This window comes from Crocuta crocuta, unplaced genomic scaffold, assembly GCF_008692635.1.
Source record: "Crocuta crocuta isolate KB4526 unplaced genomic scaffold, BGI_CrCroc_1.0 scaffold330, whole genome shotgun sequence".
Classification (NCBI taxonomy): domain Eukaryota; kingdom Metazoa; phylum Chordata; class Mammalia; order Carnivora; family Hyaenidae; genus Crocuta; species Crocuta crocuta.
The window spans coordinates 4147656-4171237 of NW_027530521.1; the positions used below are offsets into that span (position 1 = coordinate 4147656).

Below are 23582 nucleotides of genomic sequence, written 5' to 3' on the forward strand. Positions count from 1 at the left end.
ATCATGAGGACAGTAACCTTTTCTCGTTCACCACTGTATCTTCACCTAAAATGTGTATCTAAGAGTAATTGATACTTGGGAGGTATGTAATAAATACCCACTGAGTGAATGAATAACAAGTAAATGAATATAGCTAGAGAGGCAGACATTAAGCACATTTCCAACTAATTATATGATAAAAATTGTAATGAGTACAAAGAATGAAAGAATAGGGCTTAAGGAAAGAGGATGAAGGGAGGACTGATTTTCATTGGAAGAGAGTACTGCCCAGAAAGGCCTAAGGAAGTGACATTTGAGCTGAGAGCTAAGGCTAAGTGGAAATTAGCTTGGTAGGGGAGGGCAGCGTAGAGGAAAGGAGAGAGCAGCAAATACCCACTGAGGGTTTGGTTGTGATTTTTAAGAACACACGCATGTGCCTCTAGCACCCGCCACAGCAACTGACATAAAAATAAACAGGCAATAAAAAATAACTCTTGGTTTTGGATTTTTTTAATAAACAAGGACAGGTATCACAGAAATTGACTTTTGGGGCACCTGGGTTGCTCAATAGGTTGGGCATCCAACTTCAGCTCGGGTCATGATCTCATAGTTCATGGGTTCGAGTCCCGCATCGCGCTCTGTGCTGACAGCTCAGAGCCTGGAGCCTGCTTCAGATTCTATGTCTCTCTCGCTTTCTGCGCCCCACACCCCCCTGTTTACACTCTGTCTCTCAAAAATAAATTTAAAAAAGAAAAGAAAAGAAAAGAAAAGAAAAGAAATTGTTTTTCTACTGTTGTTAGGATTCATATTGAGTATGGTATTTTTACTGAAGGAATGTTGAAGATTGAAACCACCTCATTTTGGTAGCCATTTTTTTCCTGTAAGGTCTAAGCAATTAACAGGAATAATCTTTATTAAAAATGCACACATTTATTCGGATCACCTCAGCCTTTTATGAATATTAACTATTCTACTGACTAGAAGAGAAGAACAGTAGCATCACAAAGTGAAATGATCTATGCCAGAATAAGCCTTTTGGGGTCCAGATGGTTATACACTTTTAGAATTGAACAGCAATCCTTTGTCTATGGGTAAATTTTATGAGCCACTTAAAAACTCTAATGCATACAGGAACCCTTAATGATGGTCTACTCATATTCAGCAGTATTCTGTACTAAAATGTAATGTACAGATCAGGGTTTCCAGAGATTGGCAAGCCATCCTAACCAAATATATGAATCCATTAATAACTATCCAAAGAGGAAGCAATACTACAAAACTTTGGGCTTTGGTGTCAGATAAACCTGGGACCAGATCCCAACTTCACCTCTTATTGGCTGTATGATCTTGTGTGGATTTAACTACTAAGCATTCAAATTTTACATCAGTAAAATGGGACAATACCATATAAGCATTTAGCAGTGATTGACAGAGAGACATTAAGTGTTCAGTGAAGTAGGTACTATTCTTACCCCATTTTACAGATGAGGAAAATGAGGCTTAAGACATTTAAGTAACTTTCCTATCGACATATAGAGTAAGTGGCAGAATTGGGATTTTAGCTAAAAAGGTATGGTTACGAAATTATATCTCAATAACTAGCTCAGAGAAGGCAATGTAAAAAAAGAGAGTAGAAGAGTTTCTAGAAATAGTTGGCTGTTTTACAAGTAACATACTAGACACAACCACATTAAATTTCAGTCTCATTTATTTCAAAGACTTAGAGTTCAGAACAGTCTTTAATCTGGAGAAAATGTGAATCAACATTGCATCATATTAGTATACACATGGTCCTATTTAATTTTAAATTCATTGTCAGTATTTCTGTAAATTGACTTTCAGATCAGATTTTCATGATGAAATCAGGAGCAGTTCAATACAATGAAAGAAAATTTCATAATTAGGGAATTTCATAGAAGCTAGCGATTCTTAAGAATACCATGACAACAAAGATGAATCCTTCATTTGGCCATGTAATAAAAACTTACGTATTTTTAACAGTTCTGTCTTCTTCTATCTCATCTTCATTTAAACATAGCTGAAAACATTGCACTTAATCTCTCCTTTAAATTCAGTTGAGAAGGTGTTCAATCCTGGATTAAAAAAAAAAAAGTGCCATGATGAACAAACGTGTTTAAAAGAAACTGAATTTCTGGGGAGCACCTAGGTGTCTCAGTTGGTTGGACAACCGACTTTGGCCTGAGTCATGATCTCCCATCCCCGAGTTCAAACTCCAAGTCGGGCTCTGTGCTGACAGCTCAGAGCCTGGAGCCTGTTTCAGATTCTGTGTCTCCCTCTCCCTCTTTCTGCTCCTCCCCCACTCACATTCTGTCTTGCTCTCTCAAAAATAAGCATTAAAATTTTTTTTAAATAAAAGAAACTGAATTTTTTGGTATGAGAAACTGGGAGATTTCCAAGAAGTTAATATTTAATTTCTTTAACAAATAATATTACCATAAGATGTGCACATTCACATTTATTGTGCTTCAATATTGCATTAACATTTTCAAAGTTGACTTCACATACATTGTCCCATTCGAATGGCATGGTAGCACTGCCATTTTTCCAATAAGAAAACAAACTTGTGAAGTTGAACCCTTGCCTAAGGAAACTAAAGCCAGTCATTTTGAAACAAGTGATTAAAAAATATGTTTTAATAGGTTATTTTTTAGTTTCAAAAGCTCACAGAAGTAGATCAAGTAAAAAAGTAGCCCACTCCATTTCTGATCTCCATAGATGGTAGCTGGCAATTTGGAAGAATGCATTCTTCCATTTCTTTTTCTACGTGAATATAAAGTTATAGGATATATACAACATATACACACTTTAAAAGATTTTTTAAGTTTATTTATATTGAGAGGAAGAGGGCATGAGCAGGGAACAGGCAGAGAGAGAATCCCAAGTGGGCTCTCTATTCTTAGCACAGAGCCTGATACGGAGTTTGAATTCATAAACAGTGAGATCATACCTGAGCCAAAATTAAGAATCAGATGCTTAATCGACTGAACCAGCCACGTGCCCCTGCACACATGTTTTTAAAGTAAAAACTGATCATACAAACATTCTCCAACAACTTTATTTCTCCTAATATCATCAAAGCTACCATGATGAGTAGTTCCTAACTGGAGCAGGCATAAGAGCATGTGACTTTTTTTTTTTTAATGTGTATTTATTTATTTTCAGAGAAAGAAAATGTGAGCAGGACAGAGGAAGAGAGAGAGAGAGAGAGAGAGAGAGAGAGAGAGAGAGAGAATCCCAAGCAGGCTCCGTGCTGTCAGCACAAAGCCCAGTAGAGCCCAGAAGAGCCCCATACAGGCCCGATCTCATAAATTGTGAGATCATGACCTGAGCAGGAAATTAAGTGTGAGAGGCTTAACCCACTGAGCCATGAGTAGCCCCATGAGTCTGTAATTCTTACTCTTGGAGTTGTGAATTCGATCCCCACATTGGGTGTAGAGATTACTTAAATAAACAAATACACATAAAAATATACTATGGTGAAAACTGGACATATCAATATTGTACGTTAACTGGTTTTCTTTATTGCACCAACAGATCTATTAATCACTCCAAAAACCTTCCCCCCCTTCATTCAAAAAAATTAGTGCCATGGTGAACAAATCAATTCAAAATTAAGTGAAAAGGAAAGTAAACAATATGTTTTGTCAATATCATACTTCCACCCCAAAATAACATAACATTAGGAAGGTAATACAAGCAAACTAAAGCAAAGAACATTAGGGACTTTAGCAATGGACTCAGGATTTGCTGTCTTTACTCATGTTTTTTCTAAAATTTCTAGCTACTTTAATTTCTATTACTTTAGCCTAGTTTTCTTTCTTCCTTTTATTATATTTATAAATATATTTGACACAGGGAAGCCTGGCTGACCCAGTTGGTAGAGCATGCAACTTTTGATCTTGGGGTCATGAGTTCAAGTCCCACATTGGGTGCAGAGATTACATATTTGATACATGCAAAAGATTACATGAAATACATAAATTAGTTATAAATCATAATATAATGAAAACTATAAACTCACCACCCAACTCAAGAACCAAAAACTAAGAACCTATATAGACATATACATACATATAAATAATTTATCACAAATTTATATGAAATAATAATATAGTTCACTTTTTGCTGATTTTTGAGATCTATTGAAAACCATAATATAGTAGGGCATGCAATCTTGATATCCCCTCCAAGACCAAGACATTTATTTGCAGAGTCTGTTTGCTGAGCTCCAGTTGCGTTCCTCTATGGGAATTGTTCTTGGCCAAGGGAGCAACTTTGCCCCCTTCACATGTGCATCCTGCATCCAATGCCTAGTTAATACAAGAATACAAATGCCTGGCCCACTTATCCCAACTATGGAAATCTGTGAAGGCATCCTACATTCAAAGCCCACTGTGGCATCAGCCCAGGCTTCTGTTATTCCTGTATCACAGCTCAACATCTCCCTCAGCTTAATCCCGATTTCCTCCCTCCCTTACCGATGCTGTTCCCCAGAGAACTCCATAAATAAACCCTGCAAGCAAAGCTCAATCTCAGAGCCTGTTTCCTGGGAAACCCGACTGTATGGGTTTAATTGTGTCCCCCAAAAGATATGCTGAAATCCTAACTCCCTTCACCTCCACCTATGAATGTGGCCTTATTTGGAAATAGGGTCTTGGTAGATGTAATCAAATTAAGATGAGGTGAGACTTAACCTAGCATGGGCCTTAAATCCAACGACTGTGTCCTCATGTGGACAGGGAGATTTGGAGTTACACAGGGAGACAGAGGAAAGAAGGTCCTATGAGGGAAGAATGTAGTGGTAAAGCCACAGACTGAAAAGTGTTAAGGATTGCCAACAACCACCAGAAAACAGAAGAGGCAAGGAAGGATCTTCCCTAGAGCCTTCAGAAGGAGCATGGCCCTGCCCATACCATGATTTTAGACTTCTAGTCAACAGACTATGAGAGAATTAATTTTTATTCTTTGAAGCCATCTAGTTTTACCAACGTGTCTTGCAGCCCTAAAGAAACTCATATATAGACCTATGAACTGTACTCTGGGTAGTCATCTGGGACTTGCTTTTTACTCAACATCACATTTCTAAGAATTATCCATGTTGTTTACTAGAGCTGTAGTTCTCGATTTCTTTTTTCTTCCATGTCAGTGGCAGTATCTCAGCAGAGTCATATTATTTCTTTTAAAATTATTATGGCCCTATTTCAGGCTGCAGTCTTTTTGTTTATGTTCACTTTATTTATTTCCATTTTTGAAATAATTTTGAAATAAGTTTTAATGTTTGAAATAAGTTTATGTTCACTTTCTTTATTTCCATTTTTTAAAATAATTTCAAAATAAGTTTTAATAATCATTACATAACTACCTTTATGTGTTAGGCAAAACAATGATACTCCTCACAATTAAAGAGATCCACGTCCTAACTACTAGAAACTGTGAATGCTACCTTATAGCATAAAAGCACATATAGCATAAAATATTGTGATGATATGACTAAATGAAGGACTTCAAGATAGGGAGATTATCCAGTGAGCCTAACGTACTCACATGAGTTCTTAAAATTGGAGAACATGTTGCAGCTTTGGTCAGAAAAGGAGATGCAGCCATGGGAGAATGGTCAGAGACGTGCAGTGAGGCTGGCTGGAAGAAGGAGGGAGGCATCAGTGGCCCAAGAATGTGGGCAGCCTCTAGAAGCTGAAAAGAAGCAAGGAGAGACAAACTCTTCACTAGAGTCTCTGAAAGGAATATTTTAACTTTAGTCCAGTGAGTCCTTTCTGGTAATCCTAACCTAAAGAACTGTCAGATATTAAGTGTGTGTTGCTGTAAGCCACTGATTTGTGGGAATTTGTAATAGCAATAATAGAAAACTAATACTGTGCATCAATGTGTCCTAAAGAGGCATATCTGACTCTGGCTCCTGCCCTCTCTTGTTCACTGTGCTCAAAGCCACAAGGGCCTGCCCGATAGTCTTCAAAAGCACAAAAGTTCATCCTACAACAACCATACTTCAAGCTCCATAAAGGTCCATTTTTTTTTTCATTCACCAGTGTGGTCCTGGTAAATGTACAGTAGGCTCTCAATAAGCATTCATTAAATGAACAAATGGATTATTGTTGTTGTTGGATTTGTCTTTTTTTTTGACGGAGAGAGTGAGTGAGAGAGACAGTGAGAGTGAGTGGGGTAGAGGGGCAGAGGCAGACACAGAAAAAGAGAGAGAGAGAGATTGAATCTTAAGCAGACTCCACGTTTAGCATGGAGCCCAAAACAGGGCTCAGTCCCACAACCCTGGGATCATGAATTGAGCCAAAATTGAGAGTTGAATGCGCAACAGATGGAGCCGCCCAGGCACCCCCAAATGGATCATGGCAGGGATCCATAACTTCCAGTTAAAAAAAATCAATCACCACTTTAAAAACTACACACCTTAGGGCACCTGGGTGGCTCAGTTGGTTAAGCATCTGACTTCAGCTCAGGTCATGGTCTCACGGTTCTCTAGTTCGAGTCTCGTGTCAGGTTCTGTGCTGACAGTTCAGAGCCTGGAACCTGCTTCAGATTCAGTGTCTTTCTCTCTCTTTCTCCCTGCCCACCCCACCTCCCCGCCCTGCTCATGCTCTGTCTCTCTCAATAATAATAATAATAGTAATAACATTTTAAAAACTATATAGCTTGTCTGTTGGCCTATTTTTCTCTTCAGTTATAACTCATGGAGTTTTCCTATATAGAACCAAGAACGGAAATTGTGAAACAATGGAAAGAGCCATGTTTTACTGTCTCACCTGCCCAAACCGGTTTGCTGTCTGCAGTGGAAAAAGCAAGCTGTTAAAAGTAGTGAACTGTTGGGGCACCTGGGCGGCTCAGTCAGTTGAGCGTCCGACTTTGGCTCAGGTCATGATCTCACAGTTCATGGGTTCAGGCCCCACCTTGGGCTCTGTGCTGACAGCTCAGAGCCTGGAGCCTGTCTTCGGATTCTGCGTCTCCCTCTTTCTCTGACCCTCCCCTGCTCATGCTGTCTCTCTCTCTCTCTCTCAAAAATATATAAAACATTTTAAAAATTTTTTTAAAAAGTAGTGAACTGTTAGCCGGTTACTCTTTCTCACTCCAGGTAAGTCTCCAACTTCGTTGCCACCTCTTACTCAAGAAAGATGGGATCTGAGGAAAACTATCACATGTTACCCAGCTTATAGGGCATGGGAAAAAATCAGAATACCTGTTAGGCTTCTGTAAAATAGGTATCGTTAGTGACGTATGTTCACTTTATCTATATAGGGGATCTAAACAGATTTCCCTATCTCTAGCTCCCTTCTATTTTTCTCTATTTTGTATTATGAGAATTTTAATAAGCTTCCTCAAATCTCCTTTGAAACAAGGTAAAAAAGCGGAGAAATAAGTAGCCCTCCTTTCCTCACATCCCAGGACTGAGGGAACTGAGGGGAAAGCATGTCTAATGGCTGTAAAGCTAAAGGGCTCAGGAAAGAAGCAACAGTAGCAGGACTGCAATGTAAGAGCAGTAGGGAGGGGAGGGAAGTGACGCCGCAGGCAGCTGCTGGCTGCGTGAAACCACAAAACCTCCTTGGTGCACAAAGAACTACTTTTATTTCTCACTCCCAAGTCTGTGAGTAGACTAGGGTTTGGCTGATAGAGGCTGGCGTCAGTTGGGTTTTGCTCCTGGCCATGGGCTGGGCTTATGTCTGCTCTGTTTCTCAATCATCTGGGATCACGTAGGTCAGAAAATAACTCTAAAGAACTCATTATCATATATATTGCAAAATATGTCATCAACAGAATCTTCTTTTCCAGTAGGAGGAGGAAAAACACAAGCCCTCAGTTGTGTGACCTTGGATAATTCTGGCATTTAGTTAGCCCACATGTAAAAAGGGAATGGCAAATAATGCCCACCCTTCAGAGAAGATAGAGATGACAACGAAGAGATCCCTAGGGACCTACCAGATTTAGTTGTCTACTAGTGAGTAGTAAATGGACTATCTGCTTTACCTCATCCTCGTCAACAGTAGTTATCGTTACACTTATTTCTCTTTGTCAATTCTACAAGTAAAAAAAAAAGTATCTCATTTCCAAATGTGTTTTCCAATACCACCAAGCAATTAAATGAACTCAGTTTGGATGCTATGTGGCGATGGCACCAGATGCCACAGGCTTAGTCCCACAAGACTGCCCCCACTTCAGATACCAGTTGCGAGTCCATGTTATCCCCTGTGCTTTTGACCAACTGCCTGTAACTAGAGGTTACCAAGACTCCCTCCTTGGGTTCTATTAATTTGTAGAATGGCTCACAGAACTCAGGAAAACAGTTTTCTTACTAGGTTACCAGTTTATTAGAAAAGGAAATAATTCAGGAACAGCCAGATGGAAAAGACACATTGGGGAAGACAAGATATGTGGGAAGGGACGTGGTGCTTCGGTGCCCTCTCCAGACATGCCACCCTCCTGGCACATCCACATGGTTGCAACCTGGAAGATCTCTGAACCCCATAGTATTGGGTTTCTTATGAAAGGTTCATTACATAGATATGAGTGATTATATCATTGGCCATTGGCAGTTGATCCAACCTCTAGCCCCTCTCCTCTCTCCAGAGGTAGGGTGAGGGATGGGACTGGAAAGCTCTAACCCTCTAATGCCCGTTGGCTTCCCTGACAACTAGCCCCCATCCTTCAGGTTTCTCCAAAACTCACCTCATTAACATAAACCTAAATGTGGTGGAAAGGGGCCTGTTAATGAACAACAATACACTCCTTTCACCTTTATGACTATGGAGCTATTTCAGGAACTGATTCCATAAGCCCAAATATTATAACAAAAGATGCTCCCGTTGCTCTTTTTCCTTAGGAAATTCCAAGGGTTTGGGGAGCTGTGAGCCAATAAGAGTGGATAAAGACCAAATACATGTTTCTCACTATAAATCACAATATGATGTATTGTCCTCATTTGCATGTTTTTGAGACTGAAGTTTTCTTCACATGGCTATTTGCCATTTATATCTTTCTCTTGCACATTGCTTGTTCACATCTTTTGCTCACTTGGTATGTTTCTCTTTTTCCTAATGCTTTGTAAAAGGTTATTACAAGGTTATTTGTATAAGATTATTAACTCTTTTAGTAATGTGTTTACCTTTTTGTTAACTGTTATATTCTAATAATTTCAGAATATAAACAGGTAGTCAGGATAATATAATAAACCCCTATGTATAATGAACTCTCATAGCTGTCAACTCATGCCCAATCTTGTTTATACAACTATCCACATCTCCTTGCCTATATTATTTTTTTAAAGTATTTTTTTAAAGTAATCTCTATGGTCAATATGGGGTTCAAACTCATGGCCCTGAGATCAAGAGACACATGCTCTGGGGTGCTTAGTCAGTTAAGTGTCCCACTCTTGATTTTGGCTCAGGTCATGATCTGATGGTTCATGAGTTCAAGCCCCACACTGTGAGCACAGAGCCTGCTTGGATTTTCTCTTTCTCTGTCCCTCCCGCACTGGCGCATCCTCTCCCTCTCTCAAAAATAAATAAACTTAAAAAAAAAAAAAGAGCCACATCCTCCATCTACTGAGCCAGCAGGGTGCCCACTCTCCTGAATTATTTTGAAGAAAATCACAGAAAACATAATAATTTTATCTGTACATATTTCTGCATATACCTCTAAAATTAGAAGGGGCTCTTTTTAAAATTTATTTTTAATTTATTTACTTAAAATTCAAGTTAGTTAACATACAATGTAGCATTGGTTTCAGGAGTAGAACTCACTGACTCATCATTTGCATATAACACCCAGTGCTCATCCCAATAAGTATAAGGGGATCTTTTTTTAAAACAAAACTGTAATATATCATTATTCCACCTAAAAACTAACAGTATTCATACCATCAAATATTCTCAACTTTTTGTCTTATTAATGTCTTTTTAAATTATTTATTTATTCAAGTTTATTTATTTAGTTTGAGAGAGACCACAAGAGAGCGTGAGCAGGGGAGGAAGAGAGAGAGAAGGAGAGCGAGAATCCCAAGCAGGCTTCTTGCTCAGTGCAGAGTTGGGTGTGGGGCTTGATCCTACAACTGTTAGATCATGACTTGAGCCAAAATCAAGAGTTGGAGACTTAACCGACTGAGCCACCCAGGTGTCCCACAAATAGACCATTTTTTAAAAAGACATTAAGGGGTGGCTGGGTGGCTCAGATCAATTAAGAGGCCAACTCTTGATTTTGGTTCAGGTCACTATCTCTCGGTTTGTGGGTTCGAGTCCCACATCAAGCTCTTTGCTGACTGTGCAAAGCCTGCTTGGGATTCTCTGTTTCCCTCTCTCTCTGCCCTTCCCCTACTTGTGCATGCTCTCTCTCTCAAAATAAATAAATAAATTATTTAAAAAATGGTCTGTTTGCAATTGTTGATATGACTAATATGCTTTTGTTTGAAGTAACTCTAAATTATATATCACACACCACATACTTTTTTTTCCTCTTTCAAAGTTTCCAGCATATACCTGTGAAGATGAATAAAAGAAACCTCATTGAAAATGGAGTTGGGACCTCCACAATAGCTAAAACATGGAAAGAGCCTAAGTGTCCATCAACAGACGACTGGATCAAGAAGATGTGGTTTATCTATACCATGGAATACTAGATGAGAAACAATGAAATCTGGCCATGTGTAGCCACATGGATGGACCTTGAGGGTGTTATGCTGAGCGAAATAAGTCAGGCAGAGAAGGACAAATATCATATGTTTGCACGTAGAGGAGGATTAGGAGGAACTTGACGGAGGAACAAGGGGGAGAAGAAGGGGGGAAATGGTGGGGGAAAGGGAGAGAAGCAAACCATGAGAGACTCTTGAATGCTGACAAAAACTGAGGACTGATGGATGTGGGGGGAGGGGGGATGGGCATGGAGGAGGGCACTTTGGGGATGAGCACTGGGTGTTATGTGGAAACTAATTTGACAATAAACTATTTGTAAAAATAAAAAATAAATAAATAAATAAAAAAGAAAATGGAGTTGGGATGCTGTGAAGTGGGGGCACTCACGTGCATACCACCGGTAACTGCCTCCACTAACAGCAAGAAGGAAGGTCTCTTCCTGCCCGAGCACCAACACACTCACTACCCCTCGAAGCCAATGAGAAACTACTACAACCTCAAACTTGTGTTCTTCTGCAGTGAACTCTCGTTCCTAACAGCCCTTCTCAATTTCTTCGTAAAGCCTAATAAAAGCTTACCTTCTCTTTGCCTCTTTGGACTTGCCCAAGGTTTTTCCAGTTTCCTTGTCCCAAATTGCAATTCCTTTGCTACTCTCAAATAAACTCATTTTGCTAATAACTGGCCATTTTATTTTTAAAGTTGACACACATGGAAGTTTCATCAAGTTGAGAGCATGATGATAGACAGGAAAAGCTAGCAAGAAAGTAGGATTAATGAAAAAATGCATGTCTGTTCACTTCAAGCCAGCTGCAAAAATCAGTAGTTAGATTAGCAGTACAAAGAACCACTGAAAAGTGAGTTGCTAAAAACAGATGGAAAATCAGTAACTAGACTCACCACAAACCAGAAATATGTACAAACAGTCTATTTAGGAAACAGCATTCCACTTTCTGAATACCACAGGGTGTGAGAGAGAGAGAGACAGAGAGAATATGTGATTACAGTAAAGGTGAAATAGCTTCCTTCTTAGATCAGAAAGGTTGCGGTCTCGATTTATAGCTGGACGCAATGCAAACAAGTACTCCTGGTTCCCGCATACGTGTCTTAGATGAAATTCAGAGAGAAAGAAAATGCATGGGAATAAATGACAATAGCTCTCTGACACCAATCATCTGGAAATAAAACACTGACACCCTAGTTTCAATTAGGGAGAAATGACTTGTATGTAAGACATGAGTTGTTCTAGGGCTCTGTTTTCTGTTCCCAATCCACACATTGTCTCAGATATTTCTCCATACAAATTGCCATAGTTATAACTCTATTCCACATTTCATTATATATGTATACATGTGAAGATATGAATGAACACTTTGGCCTGGACTTGTACAGAGATCAAAGGGCCAACTTTTAATATTTTGGCAAGCTCCTCCTAAAAAATGTACTCATTTGTCATTTGATGAATGAGATATTTTAATCATTTAAATGGGAATGGTAATATGTTTACACATATAGGAGGATTAGGAGGAACTTAACGGAGGACCGTGGGGGAGAAGAAGGGGGGAANAAAAGTACTTGCTTTCCAAAACCAAGAATGTTTCTTATTCACACAAGAATTTTAACGAACTAGGCTTAATATAAAAGAAAACCCTATTTGTAAAAAAATCCAATTAGTTGCAAACTTACAGATAAAACAACAAAAAATATTGTGGCCACGATTATAATTTTTGAGTACAGGGTTCCAAGTGTTCAGAAAACATGACTTGAAATGTTCGAATGCTACCACTAACATTTTCTTATTTTACTCTCGAAAAGTTAATGGATACCAAAACATATATCCAATTTTGTTTTTTTGTTGCTTTTTTCTTGTTTTAAGATTTTTATTTCTTGGTGTGCCTGGGTGGCTCAGTTGGTTAAATGTCCAGTTCTTGGTTTGGCTCAGGTCATGATCTCACAGTTCATGGGTTCAAGCTGCGCATAAGGCTCTGTGCTAATAGTGCAGAGCCTGCTTGGGATTCTCTCTTCCTCTCTCTCTGCCCCCTCCCACACTCTCTCTCTCTCCAAATAAATAAAATAAACATAAAATAAATAAAGATGTTTATTTCTTTTTTTTATTTTTCTTTTTTAGTATTTTATTTATTTCTGAGAGAGAGACACACACAGTGTGAGCAGGGGAGGGTCAGAGAGAGAGGGAGACACAGAATCTGAAACAGGCTCCAGGCTCTGAGCTAGCTGTCAGCACAGAGCCCGACACGGGGCTCAAACCCACAAACTGTGAGATCATGACCTGAGCTGAAGTCGGACACTGAACCGACTGAGCCACCCAGGAGCCCCTAAGGATGTTTATTTCTTAAGTAATCTTGCCAGAGGCCGGCTCCAGCAAGTCCAGGGGTCCCTGAAGGATGGACGGTGTCGGCGAGAGAGTGAGAGAGCCCCAGAGATTCTTTCTGATCACCAGGCAGTCATCTCCATCCTGTCGGTTTTGGGGTCTTTATTTATAGGTCAAACAATAACATGACATCAGAAGATAGAATTTTTATAGGGGCTCATTATTTGTCATAAGATGCTTTGATCAGTGGAAGGTGTACAGAAACAGGCTTTACAAAAGTATTCTTGCAGAACCTCCCCGTATTCTTGACGTCAGTCCCCCAGATTAAGATACTAACAAACTTACCTTATTTTGCATGGGTAGGCCTTTAGACAATTTTTTACCACAACAGGAAGAATGTATATTAGGCTTGTTCCTAAGTTGCTTGAGCAAGCCTTTTCCTTGATACTGAATGTGCAAGCACCATGGGGACCGTAAATGTGTCAGTCTTTGCACCTGGGTTTATGTTTTAGCTACTCTTATCCGTCCTCATCCCAGCTGCCAGTGTAAGGGAGGGTGTTTGTGGAATGTAGGCCTTGAGGAAGGGACTGCCATGCTTCACCAATTAGCAAAGATATATGGAGTAACTTATGTTCTCCCCTTATCTGTACCTTAACTTTAAATTAGGCTCTTTGTCTCAAGGCCAGGCCCAATTGTAACTCTTGTGTTCTTAACCCCCTTTATTATCTAAGTCTTGGATCTGCAAGGCCCATAGGAAGAGCCTTTTGACAATCATCCACAGAGTTTTCATCTAAAATCTCTTTTGTAAAGGCAGGAATATGCTTTTCCTTATGAGGAATCTGTGTGGGGAATATCGGTCTGATCTGGAATATTGTGAGGCCAGGTCAATACCAGCAGGCTCATTTCCAACATGAGCCAGTAGTAGCAGAAGAAGATACCAGTTTTCATTTCTCATGGCAGGAGCTGTGCAAACACTGCCATTTCCTTGCTGTGACTGCCATCCAGAGAGGCCAGTGTGGCTCCCAGCATAATCTCTACACTCAATGTGGGGCTCGAATTTACAACCCGAAGAGTTGCACGCTCTAGCAACTGAGCCAGCCAGGCGCCCCCAAATACATCCAATTTTAGATATTTCCTTGATATTCTAGGGCCTGTCAAAGTTGGAGTCACAAAACTGGAGATCTCTGAGTTAATCCATCCTTTCAATTGTGAAATGAAAATTTCAGGACACCGAGAGAGACTAATCAAAGAATCTCAAAGCCCCTTTATTCCCTATTGAAAGTACATTCAAACACTATTGAGTTTATTTATTTTACCTTCCCTGCCTCAAGTTAGGAATATTCAATAGTCCAAGTCATCCTGAATTCCTGCTCTGGGGTTGCACCACCAACATATGGGACATTTACCTGCAGGCTATAGGTAGGATGAGATATTCTGATCTTTGCCATACCCCAGGATATATAGTGTGGGTCTGTGTCTAATCTAATTTCAACTCTCTTCTGATCTTAGATACAGATGGATAAGTATTCTCGTAAGCTACTTTATGATGTTTTTTTTATATATAAAATCAAAGCTAAGGGTATCAGCTTGAGAATTTGTAAATACTAGTCAATATCTTTCAGGGTATATATAATCCCTGTTTTTTAGTATAAAGAAATAGTGAACTTGGCCTATATCATTGCTACAGAACGCTGGTCTAAATGTTTCATCTCTTCCATTTCCAATGAGAAGAAGAAAATATATTTGGAGGTAGCAGATTTTCAAATCTCATTTGCATAACATCACAAAAATCCCACTTGCCCCTCATTTATCAATGACATAGTGAAAAATGTTTTACTCTATTAACTGCCAGTTTTAAAATAAAAACAAAGTAAAAAGCTAGAGCACATACTGTAATGTAATCTTCCTTTTTTACTTAAAATAGCACACATTTCTCCAACTCCTATTTTCTATATAATTTTTAATGGCTTGACAGATTCCCTGTATGGATCACAGACAGATCTAAATAATATTCTATTCATGGGCATTAGGTTGTTTCAAGTATTTAGCTATTATAAACAATGTTGAAATGAACACTCTGGTATGTTTCAAACACATTTCAGATTATTTCTTTATATTAAATTCTTAGAAATGCAAATACGAAGTTAATAAGCCAGAATACTTTGCTTTTTCCTCAGTCCACCTTATTGAGGGATAGTTTAAATGCAATTCACAGATTTTAAGTGTTTGATACTTTTTTTTAATGTTTTTATTTATTTCTAGGAGAGAGAGAGAGACAGCGTGAGCAGGGGAGGGTCAGAGAGAGAGGGAATTACAGACTCTGAAACAGGCTCCAGGCTCTGAGCTGGCAGTCAGCACAGAGCCCGACGCGGGGCTCGAACCCACAAACCGCGAGATCATGACCCAAGAGAAAGTCGGACGCTTGACCGATTAAGCCACCCAGGCGCCCCAAGTGTTTGATACTTTTGATAAATACATGGAGTTGGGTAACTACAATGATCAAGATATGCATTTCCTCATACTTTATAGTCAACCACCTCCCTGATCCTTCATCCATTATAACCAGTGGTTTTGTTTACTATTACTCTAGTTTTGCCTTTTCTAGAAATGCACATAAATGGAATCATACAGTATATAATCTTTTGTGTCTGGCTTTCCATTAGCATATGCCCTTGAGATTGAGCCATGGTGCAATATTGGTAGTCTATCTCTTTTCATTCCTGAGTAGTATTCCATTTGGTTTTCCATTCTTCAGTTGATGAACATTTGACTTTCCAATTTTTGACTACTATGAATAAAGCAACTATGGATGTTCACGTACAAGTCTTTGTGCGGACATATGCTTTTATTCCCCTTGACTAAATACAACTGAGGAGTGGAATTATGGATTACATGGTAAATGTTTAAGTTTATAAGAAATTGACCAAGTTTTCCAAAGTGGCTATATCATTGTGCATTGTGTCTTCACCACCACTTGGTAGTGTCGGTCTTTTTCATTTATTGGGTATACAGTGGTAATTCAATGTGGCTTTAATTAGTGTTTCCCTGAAGAATAAAGATAATGAGCATCTTCTTATGTGCTTATTGGACAGTTATTTCTTTTCTGTGAGGTGTCTGTTAAAATCTTGTAGGGGGTTTGAGGGATTTGGGGACTGGTCAAGGAAAAAGATAAGAACAGAAGAAGCAGTAACACACGAGCTTTATTGGGCAGCACTTAAATAGAGTTGCATGGATTTTCAGGGTTGAATGGAGTCCCTCACAGCTTGAGGCTGTCTGGAGTTTGACAGTGTGGGGCGCACCAACCAAAAAGGAAGAAGGGCAAGGGAACTCCTAACGGAGAGGGCAATAAGACAGGGGGCTTACAAGTGTAGGCTATATGCTCCAGCAGCATAGTAGGGCAACTCTGTGTCAGAGCTTGGAAAGGCAGCAGCAATGACTTGGGGCCTTTATGGCCTGGAGCTGATCTTATTGACTGCCAGCAGATGTGGAGTTAAGTTACCTGGAGTGTGCAAAGCAGGCAGGTTCTCAATGGCTAAAAGTCAAATTGTTTGGGCTATTTTGTAAATAAGGAGATGTGAAAATTTTTGAATTTGGCACTAGTTGGCTTTTAGCTAAAAGGTCTCAGACTGTAGTAAACAAAGAAACTTGGAGCCAATAAGCAATGACCATCATTTAATTGCTCATTCTTTTTTTTTTAATGTTATGTTTGAGAAGGAGAGAGAGAGAGAGAGAGAAAGCAGGGGAGGGCTAGAGAGGAGACACAGAATCTGAAGCAGCCTCCACGCTCTGAGTTGTCAGCACAGAGCTGACACAGGACTCAAACCCACAAGCCACGAGATCATGACCTGAGCCAGTCAGACAAGCAAATGACTGAGCCACCAAGGTGCCCCAGATTGCTCATTCTTTTAATTAGGTTGTCTGTCTTCTTATTACTGAGTTCTAAGAGTTCTTTATATATCCTAAAGAGGAATCCTTCACAGATGTATCACGAATATTTTTTCCCAGTCTACGGCTTGTCATTTTATTTCTTAACAGTGTATTTCATAAGGTAGGTTTTTTTTTTTAATATTTTTATTTCTAGGAGAGAGAGAGAGACAGCGTGAGCAGGGGAGGGAGAGGTCAGAGAGAGAGGGAGTCACAGACTGAAACAGGCTCCAGGCTCTGAGCTGGCAGTCAGCACAGAGCCCGACGCGGGGCTCGAACCCACGAACCACGAGATCATGACCTAAGCGAAAGTCGGACCCTTGACCGACTAAGCCACTCAGGCGGCCCTGGAAGGTTCTTTTTAAATGAAGCCCAATTTATCAAAAATTTTTTGAACCATTTTAAGACTTTAAGTAATCTCTACACCCAACATAGGGCAAGAACTAACAACCCTGAGATCAAGAGCCACATGCTTTACCTACTGAACCAGCAAAGCACCCCTATTTATCAACTTTTTAAAATGCTTCCTATTTTCTGTCTTATCTAAGAAATTTTTGCATCCCCAAATCACCAAAATTTTCCTTCTGTTTTGTCTAAAAGTTTTATCTCTTATGTTTAGGTTTGTGACCCATTTCAAGTTAATTTTTATATATAGTATGAGGCTAGGAACAAGGCTCACCATTTTGCATATTGGATATCCAACTGTTCCTACACCACTTGTTGAAAAATTATTTTTCCCTAGTGACTTACCTCAGCACTTTTGTTGACAATCACTTGATGATATATATGTACATCTCAACATTGTTGTCCCATTGATTTATATCATGTTAAAATTATATTGTCTACATTACTATAAAGTAAATTTCAAAATCAGATAGTTACGTCTCCTTTGTTCTAGCTACTTCAGAGCCTTTGCATTTCCATATAAATTTAGCCTGCTGAACTCTATAAAAATAATTTAAAAGCCTGCTGGCATTTTGACTGGGATTTCTTTGGATCTATAGATCAATTTGAAGAGAGGTGAAATCTTAATATGGTCTCCCAATCCATGAACGTAGTATCTCTCCCATTATTTTGGTATTTAGTTTCTCTCAGCAATGTTCTAGTGTTGCGGACGAAATGACACACAGGACAAGACACACACAAAAGACAGACNGTATGGGTCTTACACATACTTTGTTAAATATATCCCTAAGTATTTTGTTGGCTGCTGCTATTTAAATGGTTTTGTTTTCTAAATTTCATCTTAAAAGTTGTTACTAGGACATAAGTATTTTTAAGGCTCTTTGTACTGTCATTTAAAAAGTCATACCAATTTTTATATCCACTGAAATAGGAGATTGCCTGTTTGACCACACTTTTGTATGTACTGCTCTCATTTAAACTTTTCCCCTCTAAGTGTGGCAGCTTTAACAGAGTTCTATTCTTTCAATTTACTCTTTTGGTCTCCTGGAGAATTATAATCTTCTTCTCTTGGGTGGAGTAGATATTATTGGACCTTGGGCACAGAACATTCGCTCATTCTTGGTTCAGGGCATACTACCATCATTGGCCTTTAATTTCTTTTACCTCATTCCCCACACCTTTTCCCTCTATGGGCAACTTTTTTCTTCCCCCTTAGGAAACCATTCCAATGTGTTTGACATAAGTTTTTTACTATTTTCTTGCAAGACACTTTTGTGTCCGTGTGTTTTAAATATATACAAATGGCATTATCTTATAGACTCCATTGTTTATTACTTTCATGAAACTGTATTTTTAAAACATAGGCATATGTGGTTAGCTATATGCAGTCCTTTGCTTCTAATGTATAACTGTATGTGTATGTCTCCACTATATTTTACCTATTCTTATCAATGATTAAGAAATGTAGATTGGCTTGAAGTTCCTGCCACCAAAAAACCAATGTGACTAATATCCTCATATTTGTTCCTTTAAAGACCTGTATAAGACTTCTTGAGGACATATACCCAGAAACAATTAATATCTGTATTAAATTTTACCAGACTTTCCAGAAAGCCTCTAATGCTTTACACTAAGCAATAGTGTATGAGTTCCTATCCACTGCCATTCCATCAGCAATGACATTATCTTTCTAATTTTTATTAGTCTATTGGGTGTAAAGAGATATTTTACTGTGGCTTTAATCTGAACCTCTCTCATTACTAATGAATTTGAGCATATCTTTCCATGTCATTAGCCTGTTCATATCTTTGGGGCATTTTTCTATTGAGGCTCTTAGTTTTGTTTGATGGTTTAGACATTCTTTGTTGTACAAGTAAATACTAGTTCCTTGGCAATCTTAGTAAATATATTCCTATACTGCTGCCTATTAGAAAAACTATGAAATTGGTCTTTCCCAGTATTTTCCCCACATATCTATTGATGCAAACCAAACACCCAAAACCACAGAAGCTTAAAACAAACCATTTTATTTTGCTCATGATTTTACGGGTCAAATTGGGAAGGGCTCTACTGGGTGGTTCACCTGATTCACGCAGGAACAGCCATCGCAGATGGGGCCGGAGGATCCATTTCCACAATGACTTCTTCACTTAGTCTGGTCCCTTGATGCTCCTTTGCCTCTCCAATAGATATTGTATCCTCCACGGCCACATTAAATGACTTTGGCCTTCTCACAACATAGTGACTTGAGGGTAATTGCATCTGTCACATAGTGGCTGGCTTCCAAAAGGCAGGAAGAAATTGTCAGGCCAAGTAAGACCAACACCTTGAACTGGCATATCATATCATCCATTCTACCATATTCTCTTGGTCTAAGCAGTCAAAGGGCCGACCCAAAAATAAGTGGAGAAATACCACCGTGAAGACACTGTGACAACATCACATTGCAGAAGAGCATGTCAGCTGAGAGATATTGTTGTGGTCATCTTTGGATGTCAAACCATGGCTTAACTTTTCTATCTTCTCTTACTGACTTATAGAACTTTTTATTACACATCTCAAAATTCTAAAAATTTTGTTCCTTCCAAGTTTTCCTCCTCAGGTAACAGACTGTTAAGTCACTTTCATTTATTTTACTATTAGTTTTCTTTTTAAAATCTTGTTAGAATGCAAAAAAAAAAAAAAACTATGTATCTCAAAAAATATAGAATCTTATCAAGGAATAAGCTATTTCACAAATATCTTAAAATTAACTCCATCACATTATAGATTCAAATTCTCTAATTATAACAAAGAGTAAAGTTTAAAATCACTGAGGTCTTCATTTTAACTAATACAATGGGCCTTTTCTTTCCATCTTATAAAATGCATATACTCTATACCTTTGGTTAATACTAAAGGAATAATTTGGCCACTCTTTTAATACAACTTCAGTGAAAATATGGTTTCCACTCCATCAAAAAAATTCTTTAAAAACAATTTAAAATCCAAATATCAAAAACTTGAGTTTTTCTTAAACCATGAAGGCAGTTTACAAATAATTTACAAATTACAAATAATTTACAAATAATTTTTTAGACCAGTTAACATATACAACTGCTCTCTTCTATTCTTCTACATTTAAAAATGTCTTCTTATATGGCTTTAATAAAAATTTCCCAAATATGTATTTCATGAGAGCACGAAGTAATACGGTCTTCAAGTAAACTTGTCTGAAAATGACAAATCATGCATCTCTTCATTAACTAAAGACTGTTAATGACTGAAAAGGAAACTAAAGCCATACCTCCTAGTTTTTTTGCAGGTCAAATTCTGGCATTTGGTGCTGAGGTTTAAAGAAGCCATTAACTCATTTTCTCCCAGAATATAGAAGTATAGCTTATATAACATTTGTTATAAAAATGATGAGAATGCTTTATTAAAATATTTACTAGTTTGTGATCTGTCCAGTACAGATTCCTTTGAATTTATGTTCAGATTTGTTGACCTTGACATTGTTAAGTATGTCTTTCACCAAATTGGGAAAGTTTTCTGCTACTGTTTCTTCAGTTGTTTTTTGCTCTCTACTCCTTCCTTTCTCCTGTTGGGACTGTGATAACATGAATGTTAGACCTTGTGATACTGTCCCATTGGCTCTGTTCATTTATTTTTTCCTACCATTTTCTATTCTACTCATCAGACTGTATAATTTCTATTCTAGCTTCAAGTTCACTGACTCTTTTCTTCATTATCTCCATTCTGCAAATGAGGACCTCCAGGGAATTTTGGGTTTTATTCTGGTTATTGTATTTTTTAGTTCTAAATCTTATTTTGTTTCACACACACATACACACTATAATCTTACTATCTGCTGAGACTCTTTTTTTTTTCAAGAATATTCTTCTTGACATCTTGAAGCATGGATATTTTGAATGATTATTATGAACATTTTAGATAAAAAATGGTCTTAAAAGTTCAAACAAATAATTTGTAAAAAAATTTCAAAATAAACAAAAATGTCTTTTAAGTTCCAGAACTATGAAAAGCACACTGAAGGGAGAAAGTGGAACAGAAAGAAAACTAAGGAAGACAGAGAACAAAGCAAAATGATCTCATGTGGTTTCTTGAAGCTTTCAATACAGACAGAATTCTTGATTCTTCAAGTGGCAGGATATATGCATATGATCTTCTTTTCTTTCCAAGGGGAAATGAAGTAATATATTTTTATTTTTCATGTTTATTTTTGAGAAAGCATGCACATGCACACGCAATCAGGGAGGGGCAGAGAGAGAGGGGACAGAGAATCCAAAGCAGCCTATGTGTTGACAATGGAGAACCCGGCGTGGGGCTTAAACTCCCAAACCATGAGCTCATGCATGACCTGAGCCGTAGGAAGCTTAATCAACTGAGCCACCCAGGCACCCCAATGAAGTAATATCTTTTAATCGAGATACAACTTTTTGAAGCAACTGTTGGTGTGTAGTGTGTTGCCTATAAAAACCATCTGATTAGTAACCTGTCTTCAAGAAATAAGGCCCAGCAGAGCAAAGATAATGGATCCCGTCCTGGAAATATATGTAGGAAGAAGCAGAAAATAAAATTCATCACTAAGAAATTTAAAAATTTTTTCCTCCTTCTTTCAGAAGCTGTATTATTCTCCAAAAAAGTGGAGTGAGTGGATGGAGATGCCCTCCATGTTTAAGAGTACTGCTATCTAAAAACAAATGTATTAAACTTGAGAAAACAAAATACATATACAAGTGCACAAAGTACAATAAACAATCCTTCCTCTTCAAATAATGTAAATGAAAAATAAGGGCCAAACTCTGAATGGGTGCTCTGTCCTCGCTATGTGCAGTTTTACCGCTCACAGATGTCTGCAGATGCAGGAATACAGTAAAAAGAAATGTTTGTTTTCAGCAATGTGAATAGTTACGTACAGGGAAACAAAATGAGAAAGTATCTGTGTAAAGGCCTCAAACAGATACTCCTACGCAACCCCTCTCCCCTAGTGTTTCCGAATTTTGGTTACAATCTGGGGTACCCGGGTGGCTCAGTCGGTTGGTCCAACTTCGGCTCAGGTAATGATCTCACGGTTTCTGGGTTCGAGCCCCGCGTCAGGCTCTGTGCTGACAGCTCAGAGCCTGGAGCCTGCTTCAGATTCTGTATCTCCCTCTCTCTCTGACCCTCCCTTGCTCACCTGTCTCTCTCAGAAATAAATTTTTTTAAAAAATAAAAAAAATTTTAAACAAATTTTGGTTACAATCTAAGATGGCAACTTTAACTTTTGGTACTTCCCACATTATATTATTTGGAAGTAAGTTTGTATTTCTTTTAGAATGAACACCTGGAACCAAAGGCTTTCATTTACAACACCTGGGTCAGAGATGTCACCACTGGGGCAACCCCACTGGCTCAGTCAGTAGAGTGAGGGGCTCATGGTATTTTGGTCATGAGTTCAAGCCCCACAGTGGACGGGGAGCCTACTTAAAAAAATTTTTTTTTAAATTTGTAATAATAATAAAAAGAATGTTACCAGTTACCCCTTGGAAGGAGTTTCATCAAAACCACAAAAGGCCTAAGTTTCAAAATTATCATGCTTGACACACCTATCAAATACATATACACAACCTTAGCGATCATCTTCACCAGAAGGTAGTGGATCTTACCATGTCTTCTGCAACTATAGTTGATTTTTGTGTATTCCAAAAAGCCTGTCACACCAGCAGAAGAATTAAAGTGATGGAGGTGGAAAGCAGGGTACAAAACAAAGGCCTCAGGGACTAAATGTTAAAATGTTTAGGTATAAAATCTCACCATTTCATAGAGATGTGTCTACTCACAAATGCCAAAAAGGGCTCTTTGAAAATACAGAGGTGCATTGGTTTCTAAAATTATCAATGAGTATCCATCTACTCTCCAAGCACCTTCTAATGAACCATTTGTTGAGTACCCGAGTCACAGGTAACTTTGGCAATTAAAAAAGGTATGAATCTTCTTTCAAGCAAATTGTCATTGTCATTGGTTTGGAATGATTTTACGATTCTACAAATCTACAAATCCTAGCCGTTAGGTTTTCCTAAAATGCCAAACCCACCCACCAGCATTTTACCACATCACAGAACAATAACAAACATGAACAACACAGACCATCTTATAGTAAGTCTCCCAATCTTTTTCAATTGGCAAGTTAGTTAATATTCGAAGATACACTGGGGTCAGGTCAGAGGGAAGGAAATACTTTCCTGAGACCTGACTAGAAAGCCAACAGTATTAGTCTATCCATCTATACCAGAAATCAC

The 23582-nt window shown here is 38.4% G+C and overlaps 1 protein-coding gene across 1 annotated transcript in view; it reads right to left on the minus strand.

Annotated features, from left to right (window-relative positions):
• Positions 1-1729: 1729 nt before the first annotated feature.
• Positions 1730-23582, minus strand: part of LOC144234201 (uncharacterized) — a 98376-nt gene continuing 76523 nt past the window's right edge. The window contains exon 6 of the mRNA XM_077767480.1: positions 1730-2072. The gene's annotated coding sequence lies outside the window, so the exon portion shown is untranslated. The remainder of the gene's footprint in view (positions 2073-23582) is intronic.